The 21,840-nt window shown below is 40.7% G+C and overlaps 1 long non-coding RNA gene across 1 annotated transcript; it reads right to left on the bottom strand.

Moving 5' to 3' along the window:
• Positions 1 to 849: 849 nt before the first annotated feature.
• On the bottom strand, positions 850 to 10,788 carry LOC123727327 (uncharacterized). The gene is made up of 2 exons (XR_006759251.1): positions 10,475 to 10,788; positions 850 to 1,505 (listed from the first exon to the last, which is right to left on the bottom strand). It is a non-coding gene; the product is annotated as an uncharacterized lncRNA (long non-coding RNA).
• Positions 10,789 to 21,840: the final 11,052 nt, after the last annotated feature.

Genomic DNA, 21,840 nt, shown 5'->3' on the forward strand with positions numbered 1-21,840 from the left:
GTTCCCATTTAAGAATTATGGAGGCTACTGTGTTCTTGGTGAACTTCAATGCTGCAGAAATGTTTTGGTACCCTTCCCCAGATCTGTGTCTCGACACAATCCTGTCTCAGAGCTCTACGGACAATTTCTTTGACCTCATGGCTTGGTTTTTGCTCTGACATACACTGTCAACTGTGGGACCTTATATAGACAGGTATGTGCCTTCCAAATCATGTGCAATCAATTGATTTGACCACAGGTGGACTCCAATCAATTTGTAGAAACATCTCAAGGATGATCAATGGAAACAGGATGCAGCTGAGCTCAATTTGAAGTTTCATAGCAAAGGGTCTGAAAAAAATAAATTTGCTAACATTTCTAAAAGCTATTTTTGCTTCATCATGATGGGGTATTGTGTGCAGATTGCTGAGTTTTTTAACATGTTTAATCCATTTTAGAATAAGGCTGTAATGTAACAAAATGTGGAAAAAGTCAAGGTGTCTGAGAGCTTTCCGAAGGCACGGTATACCAACTATGCCACAATGCCCTAAATCCTACTACGTGTTCAATCTCTCTGACTCACTCTACCGGAGATCCCTCCCCGTGTGTGTGTGTGTGTGTGTGTGTGTGTGTGTGTGTGTGTGTGTGTGTGTGTGTGTGTGTGTGTGTGTGTGTGTGTGTGTGTGTGTATATATATATAATGTGTAGTATATATATATATATATATATATATATATATATATATATATATATATATATATATATTGGGTTAATTTTGTTAAGACACTCCAGGACCGGACTTGTCCAGAGCAGATTGTTGATAAATACATTTTTCCTCTTTGTATCTGTAAAAAACTAAAAACATGTATGTCAAATAAATTTTTTATTAATTTTTCAAGAATAAAAAATTTACAACAAATCAACAATTCCCTCTGGGCAAGTGTGAAAAATATATCTAAGGATAACCACACAATATTTGGTGAATGCTTCTGAAGCTGAGAAACATTTCTTGGCATGAGTCTGATTTTTGGGAAATGTCAGTTAAAGACAAATACATGCAATTTATTCTACAAAACGCCAAACGTCTGTTTAGACCCAATCACCAACTCTTCAAAGTTACTAAATATAGTCCAGTTTGTAACATTCTTTATGAAATAGGCTTTAAAATGATGTATAATTAGAAATTATTGATGCATGTCCATTTTAAAGTGTTTAAAATTCATTAACATTTTAATGAAAATAGTATGATAAACTAAAGAAAATGTTTATATATACTTTATGGAAATTCTAATATTAATAGACCAAAATACCAACAAATCTCAAAATTGACAGGTAGTTGCAAAAATGTAAATTCAGCCTGTGGTGCCTGGCCTTAAACGTGGCCCCTCTATTATGGGGCCGTTTCACCTCACTGGTAAACCCAGGTGAACCTCACCCTCCGTGGTGAATCGCAGGAATCTGGTCGGATGGCACTGGTGCATGCACAGACCAGCACTGGAATCCTCCCTCTCCCAGCTACGGGCAGTCTGTGATGTCACACAAAGCCAACATGTTAAAATAGTTGACTACCCCTGAAGTTTTTACATGTTTTATGTAATTTATTTTTATAGTTTCAAAAAAATAATATATGTGTACCCCTTCCTTGATTTGGCATGAATATAACATTTTGTGACCATGAACTCACACAGAAAGTGGATGTTCAGTCAAAGCATCAAGGGAAATAAAACTGACGCAATTCATTGCATAGTATTAGTCAGTTACACATTTGTTGGCTGATTGTTAACCAAACACCTATTCATTAGCATTGGAAAACCATTTCATAGTAGCGAGGGATGAAGACTATTTCCTCTGAACCTTTTAACGTGCTCAGCTCTTGTTCTGCATCGGAGATCAGTGGGGTCCAGGACCTGGTTTAGTAAATGGTCGAATGGACTCTGTGTTTGTGTTCCTCCTGATACAATCAGAGTTCCAAGGAAACCAACCCCTCAGAGGGGTATACTACAAAGAGGATCAATGAGTTAGCCAGCTAACTTTGATAAACAACCAGAAATAACTGTTGATTTTCTGATTCATTAAGAAAGCTAAACATATATACTGTATGTGTTTTTTGGTTGTTGAGTCAATTAGACCATTCCCAATTCAAGCTCATCGTTTCAAAAATGTTTAACTTATTTTAGAATATTTTGGCAAGTTAGGACAACTCCTCAATCCTGCTTTATAGTGTACACCTCAGGCCTCTAACTGCTCTAATTAAACACCAATGGGGTTATGCTATTTGTGTGTTTGTGTGTGTTTGTGTGTGTCTGTGTGTGTGCGAGCGTGCATGTGTGCATGTTAAAGCTACGATCCATAACGGTGAAACTGCAACTTCCGTTTGCAATATTACAACAACGAAGAAGTCCCTTCAAACACAGTTTTTTTCCCCTGGGACATTGCTGCACATCATTGCACGTAGAACAGCAGAGTATGTGCTAAACAATTTTACCAAGATGCTGGATGCTCCTTTCCTCCTGTCATAAACAAAACAAAAACAATCACAAATGTGCCTGGGGAGTCCAGTGGCGCTGTTTCACTTAATGTGGATTCCAGCTTTAAGAGTGAATTTCTGGCCCTAAAATCTGTGAAAAGTGTCTCTATGCATCTCAGGCTAACAACGAGACACACTGGGCAGCCTGTTAGGAGGTGCTTTTGAGCAGGAGTTGGAACACAATAAGGGCTTGGCTTGGCTGATAGGGGGACCTCATGGGTAAATTGAGACATTTAAAAAGGAGCTCTGTTCAGATGTAACCTGATCTCCACCTGACTGGGGCCAGGCATTGCGCTCTGCCTGGTAAAGAGTCCCCTGAACACAATGATCGGAGCAAACAGCAAGGACAGGCCTGCATATCATCACATTCATATCCCTTCAAACAAAACTATGTGACTAGAAAAAATAATTCAATGCATTCAGACAACACTTTATGATCACAGTCAAAAAGAAAGGCGCAAAGTCAAATATTATTTTTCTTTCAGGTTTATTTGATATTTTCATGTCATATTTTTATTGACAAACATATATGGTTATCTACAACTTAGTTGTTACAAGTTTTACTGTACCTGGAGAAATGCCAAACTCTGGGCAAGTTTCCCATGTAGAATTTAGTAACCATGAGAACCGTGTGGAACACCAAGCGAATACGCAAATCTTTATTTTTTTAAGTAAGATAATACCAAATTAAATGTTATTCTAAATCCTTTATTTACATGAACATAATATTACATCCATATAGATATAAAATAATTGATACAGTACATTTAGAGAGAGAGAGAGAGAGAGAGAGAGAGAGAGAGAGAGAGAGAGAGAGAGAGAGAATTTGAATGCACCTTAAAGCATTTCAATTACTTCTGGCATCACATATATCCCAAAATGCTGTATAGCTTTCTTTTAGACATCCTGGGCCGCTGCTCAAGGAAGAAGCTCTGACACAAGCTTGGCACATGGAAAATCACTGGCAACTTAATCAATCTTCCAGTGCAAAGTTCCTTTATAGTTATTGTCTTTATCCCCATAAACACCATATCTCAACCCATCTGTCATTTCAATCATTGTGTCCATGTTCTGGTCATATACACACACAAACACAGTGTATACACACATTAACATAGTGTAGGCCTAAGAGCTCAAACTTCTATGCAAGAAGGAGAGAGGAAAAGGAGAAGGTAATGCCATTCAATGGACGGCATTACCAGACAGTATTAGACAGGGATAAATAGATCTAACCATGTCTGGTAAGACGCCAATCAACAGGCCATGGAGCTACGACTGAAGGACGCTCTGAACCAACCGTCCCCTGTACGCAGAGGGAGCCAGCTGAAAAAAGGCAGGATGAGATACAAGAAGAGACAGGCTGAAAAAGATACAGTATGTCAGTCTGTCTGTCCGTCTGTCTGTCTCACACACAGACATGCATACTAGTTTGTCTTTTTCGTATTCTCAAAGACTATGTTATATGGAGTTAATTTACAATGAAGACAAAAGACATATTGATGATTGACTGGTCACGTCAAAGATATAGAAAAACAGCTTAAGTGGGAAAATGTGGTGCCTTTTCACCACAAATGAAATTCTTATGCCACTTTAAGGTTCAGTGCAACATCTAAATGGTATTTTTAACCGTGTGAAAAGGAGAGGGGGTAAAAAAGGGAAAGAAAAAATATGACAAACATTGAACCATTCTGTGTGTCTATGTCATAGATAAAGGCAAACGACATGAGTTGAGCCAATAAAGGTGTGGTTCAATATTTGTGGGGTGATTCTCCCTCCTTAAACAAACATTCAGACTGTACTGGCTCCTTGTTTATTATTTTCCTATGTCTGTGCTGCCTGTTTGAAAGCTTTAGCTATTCAATTGGGATTTATTTTTCTTTATGGAAGACCATGAAAAATGGGAGACATGGAACGAGATGGAAGTTTTCCTTAAGGGATCAATTCATTCAAGTCTATGGCTGTTTATCAGTTGCTTATGACAAAAAGGAAACACAATAAAAACATTCTAATTGTAACAAAAAAGATGCGAGGCAAAACACTTTTGTTCTCCAATAAAGCCTAGTAAAACGACAAAAGACACTACAGATAGAGCTATGGGATATACTTAGCAGTGATAAAAAAGAGCAATCATTCATATGAAGGGAGAGAGAGAGGGGAGGCTGGGGGGTAGTCAAGGAGGATGTTGTTGAGTTTCTTTCTTTCGTAAGTGCTCAGGTGAGCTCGTGTCAGTTTCAGGATGTGCCACGCAGGTAAAGCGAGCTGAACCAATCACAGTGACACAACACAAAGCCATACGCTGCAAGGGGGGAGGGGACACGGAAATGAGTAGTACGACCGGTGGAACCATCAACCGACTGGTATTCTTTAACTCAGGCTGGGTGGGGCTGCTATAAAACAGGACAGGGAAGTGGATAATACAAAGACTGGGTGAGCTAGGGCCCCTAACTGTCTCCTCTACTTGTCCTCTCGGTTCTCGCAATCCATTCGTGCCACTAACCTACTCCATTTGCTTAAATTGATTCCTAACTGAGTAACACTAAGATATTTCAACTACTTTGATTGACAAAGCACCCCAGTCATATCTGCCATACATTTTTCCAATATGATTCACAAAATAAGCACTTCATATGCCTATCTTTTTGACAAATAAATGATGACGTAAAACTAATCATTTTTCAGATGTGTAGTTTCAGCTAGTGTAATAAAGATATGCCAAACTGAAGATTTAGGACAATCGCCCATGTAGAATCAAGTCAACTCAAAAAAGGGGAAACACATTCTCTTCCCAGTTTCCTGGTATAGCCAGCACACCTCTGCATGCTAGCAAAATTCTAGCCAAAATTACAGATGCGATGCTCAACCAAGTCTTCTTATCAGTGACGTTATCAGACATCAAATCCTTGAAGAAAGATAGAGTTCAAACTGGAGTCAAGTGCTACCATTACCACAGTACAGTTACCACAGATAATCTAATAATCTGATCAGGTATTGCCTTTTCATCAAGGGGTCACACCTGACCCTCTAAGTCTGTCCATAGCTGAGGAGTATCTCTGGAGGTATGTGAGTCACCCAGGAAACATCGTTACCAGACAGTGTTAGAACACAGTTGTACAATCCAGCACTGTCAGGTAAGATGGATCCTGAAAGCCATTTCAGTGGGAACCAGGCCATTTAATTTGAAACAAAATGGCCGCCAAGTTGAGGTAAAGTGTGTTAATTTAGCTAGCTAATGTCGTAAGTTGTGTGGTGTCTCACTGTAGTTAGCAGATGGCTACCATCATCATTACCAGGCAGTATTAGAGAGAGTGATTATATCCAATGCTGCCTCGTAAGATGGGGATGACCATCCAAACATGAATAGGAGACAAACAATGGGTCATAAAAGTGATTATTTTACAGATCGCATTAATAATATTTTCCTCTGAGCATTTTCCAATACATGTTTCTCTTGTATATATTAGTGTTGTGATATCTCCTGATTCTGACTGACAAAAAAAATTGATAAAGGCTAACCATGCTTTGGTAGGTTTGTGTGTGGATAAGCCCCGCCTATGGGCATAATGGAGGCTTCAGGGACATTCCACTCTGAAAAGAGAGGGGTGTTCTAAACTGTTGACAACCCTGACTGTGGACGCAAATGATCATTAGAAGGCCAGTCTATCACATCTCTGAAACTACATTTATATTTAACAGAAAGAAGGAGAAACCTATACAAAATCAAGTATACCCCCTACCCAGGCACACATACAACTCGTCATCAATATCCATTACAACCCCACTTCAGTTGACTCAACAAATTTTGGCTTTGGGTGGACTTCACTACCTCAAACTCAAACTAGCAGTGATAAGTTTCGATATATCACCTAACCCTCAGGACCTGAACAAGACATGAAGTGGGGGAAACCACGTATTTGAAACTCGCCTCGAAACTAAAAATACAGCTTGTTGTACGGCAGACAGGGTCTTTGTTCTAGTAGGGGCTGTAGCTTAGGCTGGCTGTTACAGGAGAGTGGGTCACAGTGGCTGTTAATGATTGCCCAAACCTGTTCTGACTGGTCTGGTTCTATGGCACAGCAAGGCTGGGAGGGCTGCTTTTCTTAAAATGGATGCAACTTTTCCCTCATTCCGAACATCCATTCTAGACTAACCCCACTGCATTTTTCATAATCAAAACTTAAGTAACAAGGCTTTGGGGGGAGTTGTTCCGTATTCATATCGCATGTCACTGAAGATGTTAGCACAGTTAGCACGTTGTTGCAACATGCTGTTTTGGCACCAAACTCTGCTCATTTTAATTTCAATAGTAATTTGATGAAATGTTGAAAACGAAGGGGGAAATGAATGCCTTGCTTTTTCCTGTTCCTCATGTATTTGTGTTTGTAATGTGATGAAAGCCTGGAGGAATGCTGGACTGACCTGAACTGTTCCTATGCAGTGTGTGCAGAAGGTCATTGAGACAGCCTTCGTTTACTGAATAACATGGGCGATTCACAGGTACTGTACACAGTGTGAAAATATCACACTCATTAGAATCCCATATGACGTAATGCTGCATGCTCATTATTTCTATTTATGTAAGATAAAGACTCAAATATAGTATGTTACAGTATTCCTTAATTAGTCATTCTATTTACATTACCACTTAAAATAATAGTGACACAAGTCTGAATTAAAATTAAAATACGTATACATTTAGTCGACAATGAAAAGTGCCTACAAACTATTTGCATCGTGCTTTGTAAAAAAAAATGCTATTAACTGTTAGAATATATTGAGACTTGGTACAGTAAGTCAGCAATACTTATACCAATTAACTATTTTAATATATTTTAAACAGGAATAATTTTCTGTAAACCTGAAACAAAAATAGAATCAAGACAATCTTGTGTCCAGAGGGAAAGAATAAAGAATAGACTTCCAGTCATCCTGCCAGTGAGCTAAATGGAAGAGCTTTAGTGAATGAGAGAGAGTGAGAGAGCAGGAGAGAGGAGAGAGAAAGACAGAGCATAAGGGAGGGAAAAGCACAGGCAGCAAAGGGAGGTGGAGAATGAAAATGGAGAATGCACCTGTAACCTTACCGTTGTGAAAAGGAACCCAAAAGGAAAGAATGTAACAAAACAAAGTGATTAAAGGTGGGGGAAGGGGGGAGAAAATATCTTGAATTTCCAGTAACCAGAGCCTGTAAACACTTCAGCTTCTTCCCGGTCAGTCAGTCAGGCCCCATGAAATGAGAAAGCCAAGCAGACCTGCTCTCTGCAGCAGCCTATATTTGGTTAATCATCAGCATTATAAACCAGGGCTGCAGGCCTAAGGAGGAAGAGAGAGAGAGAAAGAGAGCAAGAGAGAGAGAGAGAGAGAGAGAGAGAGAGAGAGAGAGAGATTAGTGAGAAAGAAGGAGTATTAGAATGAATGCTTTTAGAATGAAGAAGAAGACAATGGAAATAAAAGTTAAAGTCAAGTAGACCCTATAGTTTCAAGTATTACCGGAGTACTTGGCATCCTACCGCCAACAAGTACTTGCTATGAATTTCTTCTGTTATCTTTCCTTCTTTTAGCTTCGCTTAAGTTTTCTCCCTTTCTCCCTGAAACTCATCCCTGTTTTGGCTGAAGTTATTCCGTTGTTGGAGCTGTTGTTCATTTGGCATGGCGCTTATGTCTGCCCATGCTGTAGCCTTACTGATTTGTAAGTGAGGCGTGATCAGGTAACTCTGCCCTCTCCGCTGGAATGTGACTCCACTGTGAAATGAACAACCTGATAGGTAAACCAGCCTGGCCCTTAATCAATAGTTGCCATTTTTGTGGAGAACATTGGCAGGGAAATCCAAAACCTTATTTAAGGCTAAACCTTATCTCAACACCACTAATTAACCCTCCAGACTACTGGAGAGAAAAGCTTAGTGGCTCGATTTGTCGCTTTTGTCGCTTGTTCAATTCCCTCTGCTAAATCACTGAATTAAGTCTGAAATTCTATTCACTATTCTACTATTTTATCAGAGTTAAATATTTCAGTTTAGAACTATCACTGTTTCCTTTCCATTTAGTTTTAAATATTTCCTATGAGTGAGTGAAATTTGCAAGACATTTGTTAAGCAATAAAGGTTTGTAGACTCTCTCATGCATGGTGCCTTAATTCAGTAATCTATATTTCAGTTTGGGTTGGTATAAGTCTCACAAATATAGATTAGCATTTCCAATTTTCCTCACATTGATATTAAAGCTAGGAATAGACAAGAGTAATGTATTTCCATGATTTGTCTGATTATATTTTCTTGCCTTAACATATCGTTAAATAGATTGCCTTTAACATATAGTTAAATAAAGGTTAAATAAAAAAATATCCTTAAAAAATAAGGGAAAAAACCCCCTAAAATCCTGCCAATGTTTCACATATTTTTATAGCACCTAATGCCATTGATTTATCGAGGCACAAAGCAACAGCATTCCATCAAGATCGACTATAACGTTAATGGTTTAAACCGGTTATTGAACAAACTGCATAGTCAGTCATACTGTACCTATTTAAATTGCCTGTTCTTCAGTTCACAAACTTAATGTTTTTTTTTCCTGACCTCTCACCTTACTCCGTGATTGGCACTACAGTTTTCTCTCACCGAGAGGAAACACACTAGTAAATGTGTTCTTAGTTTCACATGTCTGTTTTCTAAGCTGTAAAAAAAAACTCTAAAATAAATGATATAAAAAATTCAACCACCATTTTGTATGGCCTGCCAATACAGCAAGTCACATTCTATGGAAATTCTCTACAGACCAGTGGTGATATCTGTAATACCCAAACCATAGCCATAATCTTTAAAAAGCTATAAACAATTACAAATGACTCATTCATGTATGTGTATTAATTGCGCAAATATCTCTCTCTCTCTCACCACCAGACAAAATCTTCCACCTCACTCCTCATATTTTCCCTCCATTTATAAACAACCCCTTTATAACTCCATGAAATATGCAAAAGATTAGTTTAATCTTCTTGCCAACATAAAACATTCCAAAAACATAACCATCATCATGGCGATTTTATAATCCCAGAAGTCTAACAATATATAACAGTCCTTATTGACTTGCAATTCAAACCACACAGGAGAGTAAAATGGACGAGCAGACATTTTACGTTCAACATACATCCACTACATGAAGCCTCTTATTTCTCACATCAAAATGTTAAGAAAAACAGAGATTTATATTTCAAATCTCTATCTATAGATGCCAAAGGAAACAAGTAAGAACAGGCCTAGCCTTGGTATTTTAGTCTCCTTTTCAAGACATGCAACAATCCTAACAAAAGGCTGCGATGAGACTCTTATTCAACTGGTATCAGAGATAAGTTATCAAAAGCCATTTTAAATCAACAAGAAATGCTCCCATGCCTTCATTATAATTGTTTATCAGAAATAGATACAATCTTTTAAATACATAATAACAATGTTTCTTTTGTGAAATAATCAAAACATTCAACATGATTTTTTCGTCAATTCGTTATCATCAGCTTTTCTAGATGTAAAACTAGCATAACGTTACCATAACTGCTCAAATGTTCCTTCAAATGTGCATTGGAGGGAAAAGGCCGCTGTCTTTATATCCTTTGACAAGTCTGGCTGTTTGCCTCTACCTGCCCCAACTGGTCTTTCCAGTTTAGTAATGAACGTTTGGCTCTATTGTTCCCTCTTTTTCTTTCTGTTTAAATGGACTGGAATCTGATACAGTTTATGATATGCTTGCCATCGAAACACGCATTTTCCTGTAACAGCATACAAATACCAACAACCTTGTTTGCTTGCCATCCACTTACTGGCCATTGCACAAGTATACACACAACTGGGCTTCAGTGTACCTGTAAGCCGGTGCTGAACAAGGGCGATGACAAAGCAAAAATATCACAAATAATGTCAGAGGAAATCATACACTGATCAAAGTGAAAACAAATAAAGAGATATCATGTTGGTGAGTTACCCTGTCCTTCCCAGATGTGGTCAAGCGAGCCAGAAACCCATGACAAGAGCCATCAATGTGCACTGGCTGCTGGGGATGCTGGGGCTGCTGGCTGCTGGCTTCATATGCTTGTCTTCCTCTTCCCTCCTCTCACAGAGAGACAACCTCTACGACGATCGCTTTGAAAAAGTCGTCAATCTCAGGCAAGAGAATTAGCTCGGCTTGACTAGACACCCAACGAGGAGGCGAAGAACTAACACCAAAAACCTAATCAACAGGTTTGACTCGGTTCAAGTTTCAAGGGAGCTTGCGGCGCCGCTACCTGGTTAAGCTCCTTAAGATGAGTAGACTGAATTTGTAAAGGGGCTAGGTTTACATCTAGCCCACCCCCCCACCCCCACACAGGTGTAATTTTCAGGTTTCAGCCAATCCCCTAAGCCTTTGGCGCTCACAGGTGTGTCCCCTGCGCTGCAGTGGGCCAATCAGGTCTGAGACTAACCCCAGTCCCCCCTCCAGTCCCACCTCACCGGTTCGACTGCTAGCCACCCACACACCCCAACGCTCCCGCCCCAGGTACTTTGTATGTGTTTATGATGTCAGCCTGAGCTTCTGTTCCTATCACAACACAAACTACACCACCATCATCCACGATTGGGGGGGGGAGTAGAGCCTACCTAAAATCCTCTGTAGAAAACCACATGACCTCTGGCTTACTTGTCAGCGTATATGAAATGGCTGTAACCTGAAATACCTGCTCTTTGCCCTTGTCTCTTTCAGTCTCTCTATTTTCTGTTCACACACCCATTCCAGCCTCAGTGACTAACAAATAAAGCCCTACTGGTTTACAGCCAGAACGACAGTTGAACAAAGTACCAGTAGGTGAAACAGACAGACAGAGAGAAACATGGTGTTGGAGGTGAGCCAGGGAAGGCCAGGGAAGGAGAGGGAAGGAGAGAGAGGGAGGGGGAGGTGACAGGAGCAGGATATGTTGGTCTATCAATCACTGGGGCTGGTGGGGCTGAGGCTGAGCCCCGGAGGCATCAGGCCCTAATCCCTGGGCTGGTCTGGCTGGCTGGCTGTTTAGTTGGCTGGGCTGGGCTGACTAGTGGGCAAGGCAGCCACTGTGGTCCTGGTGTAATTGACTGGATTAGCTTTAACAATACAAACAATGCCAGATTCAGATCCTGTTTCAGGGGAGCGGGCGTGGCACAGATTGCCGTGAAGCAGCTGAGAGGAGAGGTGATTGTTCGAATCGGCAGGCCACAGATATATACGGATTGTACAACAGTTGAGGCTGCTGAGGGGAGGACGGCTCATAATAATGGCCAGAATGGAGTGAATGGAATGGTATCAAACACATTCATGTTTGATATGTGTTTGATACCATTCCATTCACTCCATTCCAGCCATTATTATGAGCCGTCCTCCCCTCAGCAGTCTCCACTGGTGTACAAAACATTAGGAACACTTTCCTATTATTGAGTTGCACCCCTCTTTTGCCCTCAGAAAAGCCTAAATTCGCCGGGAGATGGACTCTACAAGGTGTCGAATGCTCCCCACAGTTGTGTCAAGTTGGCTGGATGTCGTTTGGATGGTGGACCATTCTTAATACACACAGGAAACTGTTGTGTGTGAAAAACCCAGCAGTGTTGTGGCTTTTGACACACTCCAACCAGTGCGTCTGGCACTACATTACTCTGTTCAAAGGCACTTAAATCTTTAGTCTTGCCCATTCCCTTTTCCCTTTTCCCTTCATTCTCTGAATGGCACACATACACAATCCATACCTCAATTGTCTCAAGGCTTAAAAATCCTTCTTTAACCTGTCTCCTCCCCTTCATCTTTACTGATTGAAGTGGATTTAACAGGTGAAATCAATAAGGGTTCATAGCGGTCACCTGACTTCACCTGGTCAGTCTATGTCATGGAAAGAGCAGGTGTTTTGAGTAGAATTATGCAGAATCCATCTAGTTTGAACTTTAAAAACAAAATGTAACTAGGCAAGTTAGTTAGGAACAAATTCTTATTTTCAATGACAGTGGGTTAACTGCCTTGTTCAGAGGCAGAACAACAGATTTTTACCTTGTCAGCTCAGGGATTTGATCTTGCAACCTTTTGGTTATAAGTCCAACACTCTAACCACTAGGCTACCTGTCGCCACTGAACATTATATCAGTTGGAAACACAACCCGTCATAACATTACATTTTAGTTAGCAAAGCGTCTTACAGGCATTGTATTCAACTAATATTAATAAAAGCAACCACATACAGTGGTTGTGAGAGTGTAATGACTACTCAGGGAAGACTATGATATGTGTTTATTTTTCTGCATTTAGCAGACATGGGTAACTACTATGGGTGCACCAAAGCACCTAAGTGTTCAAGCACACAGAGAAAATGTGAAGGCATGTTTCCTTCCAAAAAATACCTATTAGGTTTTCTGATTCTCTCTAAAGTTGTTCCTGAGTGAAGTTAGCCTTTTTCAAAGGGATTGGTGAGTAAATTGCCCTGGTCTGAAAGGTTTGCTTTGTTTAGCATTTTCATTTGCATTCCAAATTAGGTTTAGAGTGAGGAGCTGGGGCACAACCTGAGTTCATTTGAGTACTGATGGGTATCAGGCTGGCCTGTCACGCGAGGGAGGATGTAAAGACATCTATCAACACTGTCCAGCGTTAACCACACACACACACACACACACACACACACACACACACACACACACACACACACAGCACCACAATTCTGCTCAATGGGCTAGTGCTCATGCCGTCATAGAGTGTGTGTGTTTTTGTATTACTTTGCATTTATGCCCTGTTGTACTGTGTGTTTATCCAATTGTATCCACTTCTTATTGTCTGATTAGTCGTTGTTGATTTTGTGAGGTCATTCATTTTAAATGTAATATCATGTGTTCAGTTTGTCTGTTGTCAGTTTGTGGACTTTTATGACCCCTCCTCCCAAATAGATCCCTGTTACCTTACGCCACTGGACACTAGTTAGACATTAGGTCAGCCCTATAGACAGTCTGTGAGTTATGATCACATTTCATTTTGTCATCACTCACGTTTTACAATTTCACCTAGCTACCTACATGATTTTTCCCCTCTTACATCGTAAGCCAAGTCATAGTTTTGTCATTACTCGTCAGTACTTGTCCTCCATTAGGCCAATATGCTGAATCTGTTTGTTTTGTTTTATCCACCTGTCTTCCTTTTGTCCTTCCGCTCAGTGACTGTGGGATAATTACAGAGATTGACATTGTTTTACAGGAAATGAAAGGACTTAGCACAGGTGTGATGCTGAAAGGGCTCTCATTATCATGATCAGTGCTGAACCATTGATTTCTATGAAGTTTCTCACCAATTACCTCCTTGTCTTTGCACTACTCAAGAGTTCAGCTACCTCTGAGTTGACCAGAGATGAGCTATGAGTGTGAATGAATGACTAGGCCTACTACATAGATACATTTCATGTGACAGAGTACCTTAACTCACTGTAACTCCATATTGTGATGTGTTCCTATATGAAAGAGGTTTAGAAGTGATATGAGAGGAGTTGTGTGTGTGTGGAGTATTCACCTGGGGACTGCCACACACAAGCAGTCTAGCAACCACAGCCTTGCTCCAACTTGCTGCCATATACCACCAGGTAATTGGGCCCCAAGGATTGTGTGGGGGCAGGGTGTGTGTGTGTGTCTCGGTCTCGGAGAGCCATCCCATAAGCCCCAATGAGGTTGTTGCCATAGGAACACAGGGAAAGGGGAGTCAGACATACCAATTATTAAAGCACCTTTATTCCACAACACATCTGTTAGGCCAGCCCAGTGGTTTAATTTACTCAACACAATCAATAGTCCTCACCAGTGGAGAAAAAGCACTTTCATGTGATCTTCAAGGCCTAAAGCTGATAAGTTTTATAATGCACAAAATCCACTATGATGTTCGGCCTTAGAAAGGATAGCATACAATGCTGGAAGTCACTTACTGGGCATTACTCTCAAATGTAGGGCCTTAAAGTGCCTTTTTTGTTGGGAATGCAACAGTGCTAGTGGAAATGTATTGTATTAGTTAGTAGTGCATTCAAAAGCATGGACACCAACACATAATTATTTTATGTGATTATTTTTATTCAACCTTTAATTATACAGATTGTAATCTCTTTTACAAGAGAGACATGTTCATAAAGATCAAATTACAAACCCCACTAAAGCACTTTGAACATTAGAAAAAAACACTTTTACAATCCATTGCTCATTATTATTCTTATTATTTTGGACATTATGATCATTCATCTCTTTATATTTGAGCGAAGCCATCACATTCTCATCTGCACACATTAACCCATGAAAGGCCCTGCTAGGTCTGACCGCCACAGCCCATCAAACACACCTGGCCAGTGGCTGCTCAGGGTCAAGTTTCAGTAATGAGGGGAAAGCCATGTGCGTGGCCCTGTGGAGTTTGTTTAGGAGATGAGGCTAAATGTTGACTTCCAGGTCTCCTTTTTCATTGTACTCCTGGTATAGAGCATGTCTGTTTGCATCGCCTGCTTCTTGGGCACATTGGGTATTGTGTCGTTTTGAAGAGGTTTGTGTGCTCTGGACACAACATATGGACTATTGCAGCGCACCATCTTCAAACACACCTGTCTGTCTCTCCCATTCGAGAATCCTCTCCATTGTTTCTCAAAGAATACCAAAGCCAGTTATGAATTGTTCACAATAGAACAGTACATGCACATACATGACCAAATCATCTTAAAAGGGAATGGAAACACTTCAGGAAGTAAAGCTGAGCAAAAATATGTATTCTGTCAGTTCTCAGACCTATGTGAGGAGAACGACACTATAGACATGTCATCTGTGCACTAGGCAGTTAATAGCTGCCCCCACGGTGACAAGGATAGGCAGGGGCTGGAGAGACTAGACAACATGCTTCTGAGGCTGCAAACAGGGCTGAGGGACAATCACACCCTCACCGGAAACATACATAGATATATGCTGATTATACCAAACATTAGAAACACCTTCCTAATATTGAGTTGCATCCCTCTTTTGCCCTCAGAACAGCTTCAATTCATTTGGACATAGACTCTACAAGGTGTCGAAAGCGTTCCACAGGGATGCTGGCCCATGTTGACTCCAATGCTTCCCACAGTTGTGTCAAGTTGGCTGTATGTCTTTCTGTGTGGTGGACCATTCTTGACACACACGGGAAACTGTTGAATGTGAAAAACCCAGCAACCCAGATATTACAGTTCTTGACACAAACCGGTGCGCCTGGCACCTACTACCATACCCCGTTCAAAGACACTTAAATATTTTGTCTTGCCCATTCACCCTCTGAATGGCATACATACACAATCCATGTCTCAATTCTCTCAAGACTTAAAAATCCTTATTTTTGGCCTGTCTCCTCCCCTTCATCTACTCTGAAGTGGATTTAACAAATGACATCAATAAGGGATCATGGCTTTCACCTGAATTCACCTGGTCAGTCTATGTCATGGAAAGAGCAGGTGTTCTTAATGTACATAGGTACTAGTAAAGGGACTCCTAGTCTTCACCTAGTAGCTCAGATTTTCACTGGTAATTTCCCCTTTCTTGCCTGCTTTTAATTTGGTCTGACTCTTCTTGTATTAGGCTACAGGCCTAGTGAATGTCTGTAAGAAGACATTTAAGTTGTAAAAGCCAATTATTGTTATTATATCCCTTATTCTTATAATATTTTATAATTCCAGTTAAATTTTGATGACAATATCCATGAGAGGAATATTGTATATAATGTTATGGTTAATACATTTACATGTTAGTCACTTAGCAGACGCTCTTATTCAGAGCAACTTACAGGAGCAATTATGATAGTATGATACCATTGGTCCTATTAGCCAACGTACAATCATTGGATAATAAAATAGACAAACTACAAGCACGTATATCCTACCAACGAGACATTAAAACTGTAATATCTTATGTTTCACCGAGTTGTGACTGAACAACGACATGAATAACATACAGCTGGCGGGTTATACACTGTATCGGCAGGATAGAACAGCAGCCTCTGGTAAGACAAGGGGTGGTGGTCTATGTATATTTGTAAACAACAGCTGGTGCACGATATCGAAGGATGTCTTGAGGTTTTGCTCCCCTGAGTTAGAGTATCTCATGATAAGCTGTAGACCACACTATTTACCAAGAGAGTTTCATCTATATTCTTCGTAGCTGTCTATTTACCACCACAAACGAATGCTGGCACTAAGACGACACTCAATGAGGTGTATACGGCCATAAGCAAACAGGAAAACGCTCATCCAGAGGCAGCGCTCCTAGTGGCCGGGAACTTAAACGCAGGGAAACTTAAATCCGTTTTACCTAATATCTACCAGCATGTTAAATGTGCAACCTGAGGGAAAACAAATCCAGACCACCTTTACTCCACATACAGAGACGCATACAAAGCTCTCCCTCGCCCACCATTTGGCAAATCTGACCATAATTCTTACAATCAAAACTAAAGCAGGAAGCACCAGTGACCCGGTCAATAAAAAAGTGGTCAGATGAAGCAGATGCTAAGCTACAGGACTGTTTTGCTAGCACAGACTGGAATATGTTCCGGGATTCTTCTGATGGCATTGAGGAGTACACCACATCAGTCACTGGCTTCATCAATAAGTGCAGTGACAAACCATCAAACAGGCAAAGCGTCAATACAGGACTAAGATCGAATCATACTCCGAAGAACGTGGCAGGGCTTGCAAACTATTACAGACTACAAAGCAAAGCACAGCCGCGAGCTGCCAGGTGACATGAGCCTACCAGATTAATAAATTACTACTACGCTCGCTCGAGGCAAGTAACACTGAAACATGGACGAGAGCATCAGCTGTTCTGGACGACTGTGTGATCACGCTCTCTGTAGCTGATGTGAGTAAGACCTTTAAACAGGTCAACATTCACAAGGCCACAGGGCCAGACGGATTACCAGGATGTGTTCTCCGAGCATGCGCTGACCAACTGGCAAGTGTCTTTAATGACATTTTCAACCTCTACCTGTCTGAGTCTGTAATACCAACATGTTTCAAGCAGACCACCATAGTCCCTGTGCCCAAGAACACTAAAGTAACCTGCCTAAATGGCTACCGACCCGTAGCACTCACGTCTGTAGACATGAAGTGCTTTGAAAGGCTGGTCATGGCTTACATCAACACCATTATCTCAGAAAACCTAGACCCACCTAATTTGCATACCGCCCCAACAGATCCACAGATGATGCAATCTCTATTGCACTCCACACTGCCCTTTCCCACCTGGAAAAAAGGAAGACCTATGTGAGAATGCTATTCATCGACTACCACTCAGTGTTCAACACCATATTGCCTCAAAACTCATCACTAAACTAAGGACTCTGGGACTAAACACCTCCCTCTGCAACTGGATCCTGGACTTCCTGATGGGCTACCCCCAGGAGCTAAGGGTAGGTAACAACACATCAGCCACGCTGATCCTCAACACGGGGCACCTCACAGGTGCGTGCTCAGCCCTCTCCTGTACTCCCTGTTCACTCATGACTGCATGGCCAGACACGACTCCAACACCATCATTAAGTTTGCTAATGACACAACAGTGGTAGGCCTGATCACCGACAACAATGAGACAGGCTATAGGAAGGAGGTCAGAGAACTGGCCATGTGGTGCCAGGAAAACAACCTCTCCCTCAACGTGATCAAGACAAAGGAGATGATTGTGGACTACAGGAAAAAGAGGACCGAGCATGCCCCCATTCTCATCGACGGGGCTGTATTGGAGCAGGTTGAGAGCTTCAAGTTCCTTGGTGTCCACATCACCAACAAACTATCATGGTCCAAGCACACCAAGACAGTTGTCAAGAGGGCACAGCAAACCTATTACCCCTCAGGAGACTGAAAAGATTTGGCATGGGTCCTCAGATCCTCTAAAAGTTCTACAGCTGCACAATCGATAGCATCCTGACTGGTTGCATCACTGCCTGGTATGGCAACTGCTCAGCCTCTGACCGCAAGGCACAGAGGGAGTGCCTACGGCCCAGTACATCACTTAGGCCAAGCTTCCTGCCATCCAGGCCGTGTCAAAAGGAAGGCCATAAAAATGGTCAAAGACACTAGCCACCCTAGTCATAGACTGTTCTCTCTGCTACCGCACGGCAAGCGGTATCGGGGCGCCAAGTCTAGGTCCAAAATGCCTCTTAACAGCTTCTACCCCCAAGCCATAAGACTCCTGAACAGCTATTCAAATGGCTACCCAGACTGTTAGCATTGCCCCCCCTCTTTTACGCTGCTGCTACTCTCTGTTTATTATCTATGCATAGTCACTTTAACTCTACCTACATGTACAGTTGAAGTCGGAAGTTTACATACACCTTAGCCAAATACATTTAAACTCAGTTTTTCACAATTCCTGTAAAAATTCCCTGTCTTAGGTCAGTTAGGATCACCACTTCCTTTTAAGAATGTGAAATGTCACAATAATAGTTGAGAGAATGATTTATTTCAGCTTTTATTTCTTTCACCAGTGGGTCAGAAGTTTACATACACTCAATTAGTATTTGGTAGCATTGCCTTTACATTGTTTAACTTGGGTCAAACATTTTGGGTAGCATTCCACAAGCTTCCCACAATAAGTTGGGTGAATTTTGGCCCATTCCTCATGACAGAGCTGGTGTAACTGAGTCAGGTTTGTAGGCCTCCTTGCTCGCACACGCTTTTTCAGTTCTGCCCACAAATTTTCTATAGGATTGAGGTCAGGGCTTTGTGATGGCTCTCCAATACCTTGACTTTGTTGTCCTTAAGCCATTTTGCCACAACTTTGGAAGTATGCTTGGGGTCATTTTCCATTTGGAAGACCCATGTGACCAAGCTTTAACTTCCTGACTGATGTCTTGAGATGCTTCAATATATCCACATAATTTTCCTCCCTCATGATGCCATCTATTTTGTGAAGTGCACCAGTCCATCCTACAGCTAAGCACCCCCACAACATGATGCTGCCACTCACGTGCTTCACAATTAGGATGGTGTTCTTCGGCTTGCAAGCCTCCCCATTTTTCCTCCAAACATAACAATGGTCATTATGGCCAAACAGTTCTATTTTTGTTTCATCAGACCAGAGGACATTTCTCCGAAAAGTACGATCTTTGTTCCCATGTGCAGTTGCAAACCGTAGTCTAACTTTTTTATGGCGGTTTTGGAGCAGTGGCTTCTTCCTTTTTGAGTGGCTTTTCAGGTTATGTCGATATAGGACTTGTTTTACTGTGGATATAGATACTTTTGTACCTGTTTCCTCCGGCATCTTCACAAGGTCCTTTGCTGTTGTTCTGGGATTGATTTGCACTTTTCGCACCAAAGTACGTTCATCTCTAGGAGACAGAACGCGTCTCCTCCCTGAGCAGTATGATGGCTGCGTGGTCCCATGGTGTTTATTCTTGCGTACTATTGTTTGTACAGGTGAACGTGGTACCTTCAGGCGTTTGGAAATTGCTCCCAAGCATGAACCAGACTTGTGGAGGTCTGCTACTTTTTTTCTGAGGTCTTGGCTGATTTCTTTTGATTTTCCCATGATGTCAAGCGAAGAGGCACTGAGTTGGAAGGTAGGCCTTGAAATATATCCACAGGTACACCTCCAATTGACTCAAATGATGTCAATTAGCCTATCAGAAGCTTCTAAAGCCATGACATCCTTTTCTGGAATTTTCCAAGCTGTTTAAAGGCACAGTCAAGTTAGTGTATGTAAACTTTTGACCCACTGGAATTGCCATACAGTGAATGATAAGTGAAATAATCTGTCTGTAAACAATTGTTGGAAAATGACTTGTGTCATTCACAAAGTAGATGTCCTACGACTTGCCAAAACTATAGTTTGTTAACAAGAAATTTGTGGAGTGGTTGAAAAGCGAGTTTTAATGACTCCAACCTAAGTGTATGTAAACTTCCGACTTCAACTGTACATATTACCTCAATTACCTTGACTAACCGGTGCCCCCGCACATTGACTCTGTACCGGTACCCCCTGTATATAGCCTCGCTATTGTTATTTTACTGCTGCTCTTTAATTATTTTAGAAATGTTTCTTATTTTTTACTTATCTATTTTTTACTAAACATGTATTTTTCTTAAAACTGCATTGTTGGTTAAGGGCTTGTAAGTAAGCAGTTCACTGTAAGGTCCACACTTGTTGTATTCGGCGCATGTGACGAATACAATTTGATTTGATTTAACTTGCACTTAGTTTTCAGGTTTGAATAAGAGAATGTATTCCCCTAACCTTATTCTTACAATTAAGTTATTGTTTTATTAATATTATATTACTTGTGTATGTCTTTTCTTATCAAATGTAAGACTGAATGCCATTTGTAATATGTTTTGTTGCATATATGTGTTTAATATCCTATTCAGATAAGAAAGTGTCTGATCACAGAAGATGCCATAGAATTCTAGAAAAATACCACCATTCACTAAAATGTATTTTTTCAGATGATCAATCCTGACAAAATAAGGAGGACTCAATATTCTCTAAGTTTTTCTCTATTTTCATTAGGAAGTTTTGTTAATGGCAGTTGTTTGGGAAAAGAGCATATAAGATACATATTTTAACAGAAGTACTTGAAGACTGGAGTTGGGAAATAAAAATTGAAAATGGTAACATATTGGTTTATTTTGTATGTATTTTTGTAATTATTATTTTTGTAACTGTTTGTGTCCTTTGACTGTTAAACTTGTGTTTTTGCATAAGCTAGAAACATATATTTTTTTAGAAATGTAACAGCAGGTCTAGATAATGATGCAAGATGTGTTTGTGATGAGAGGACCCTTGGGGAGCGGGGCTCATGTGAAGATACAGTCATCACTGGGCCCAAAGGGATTGGTTGCCAAGGAGGGGATCCGACCGCCATGGTACACCTATCGCCCTTCTTAGCCCTTCCATTGTGCTAAGAAGCCACCAGGAACATTCTAAAAATTAAATGTGATTTATAAAATAAACAGAGATGATACCAAGATCAGCAGCATGATAAAGATATGAAATGTGAATATTGGGGTAAGAATAATCAGGAACCTCAACTAACACTCTCAAAAAATGTTGTATAGATACAATAATAAGCACAACTCAATGGTCAAATCTCATGTTATCATAAAATCCACTCACAAGGAACATAGATGTCACATACTGTATGTGGAACAACTTAAAAGCAGACCAATGTTCTGTTGCATATAACCCTTCTGATCTTCAATAAAAGGCATCAGCCAGAGTGTACAGATTAATAAAACTGACTGCCTTAATGTCTAAGTACATTTCTGAATTGAAATGATGGACGTGTTTGTTGCTGGCTGCACTGGGGACCCTTTGTTCTTCAATGAGGGT

The sequence above is a fragment of the Salmo salar genome, chromosome ssa15, assembly GCF_905237065.1.
Source record: "Salmo salar chromosome ssa15, Ssal_v3.1, whole genome shotgun sequence".
Classification (NCBI taxonomy): domain Eukaryota; kingdom Metazoa; phylum Chordata; class Actinopteri; order Salmoniformes; family Salmonidae; genus Salmo; species Salmo salar.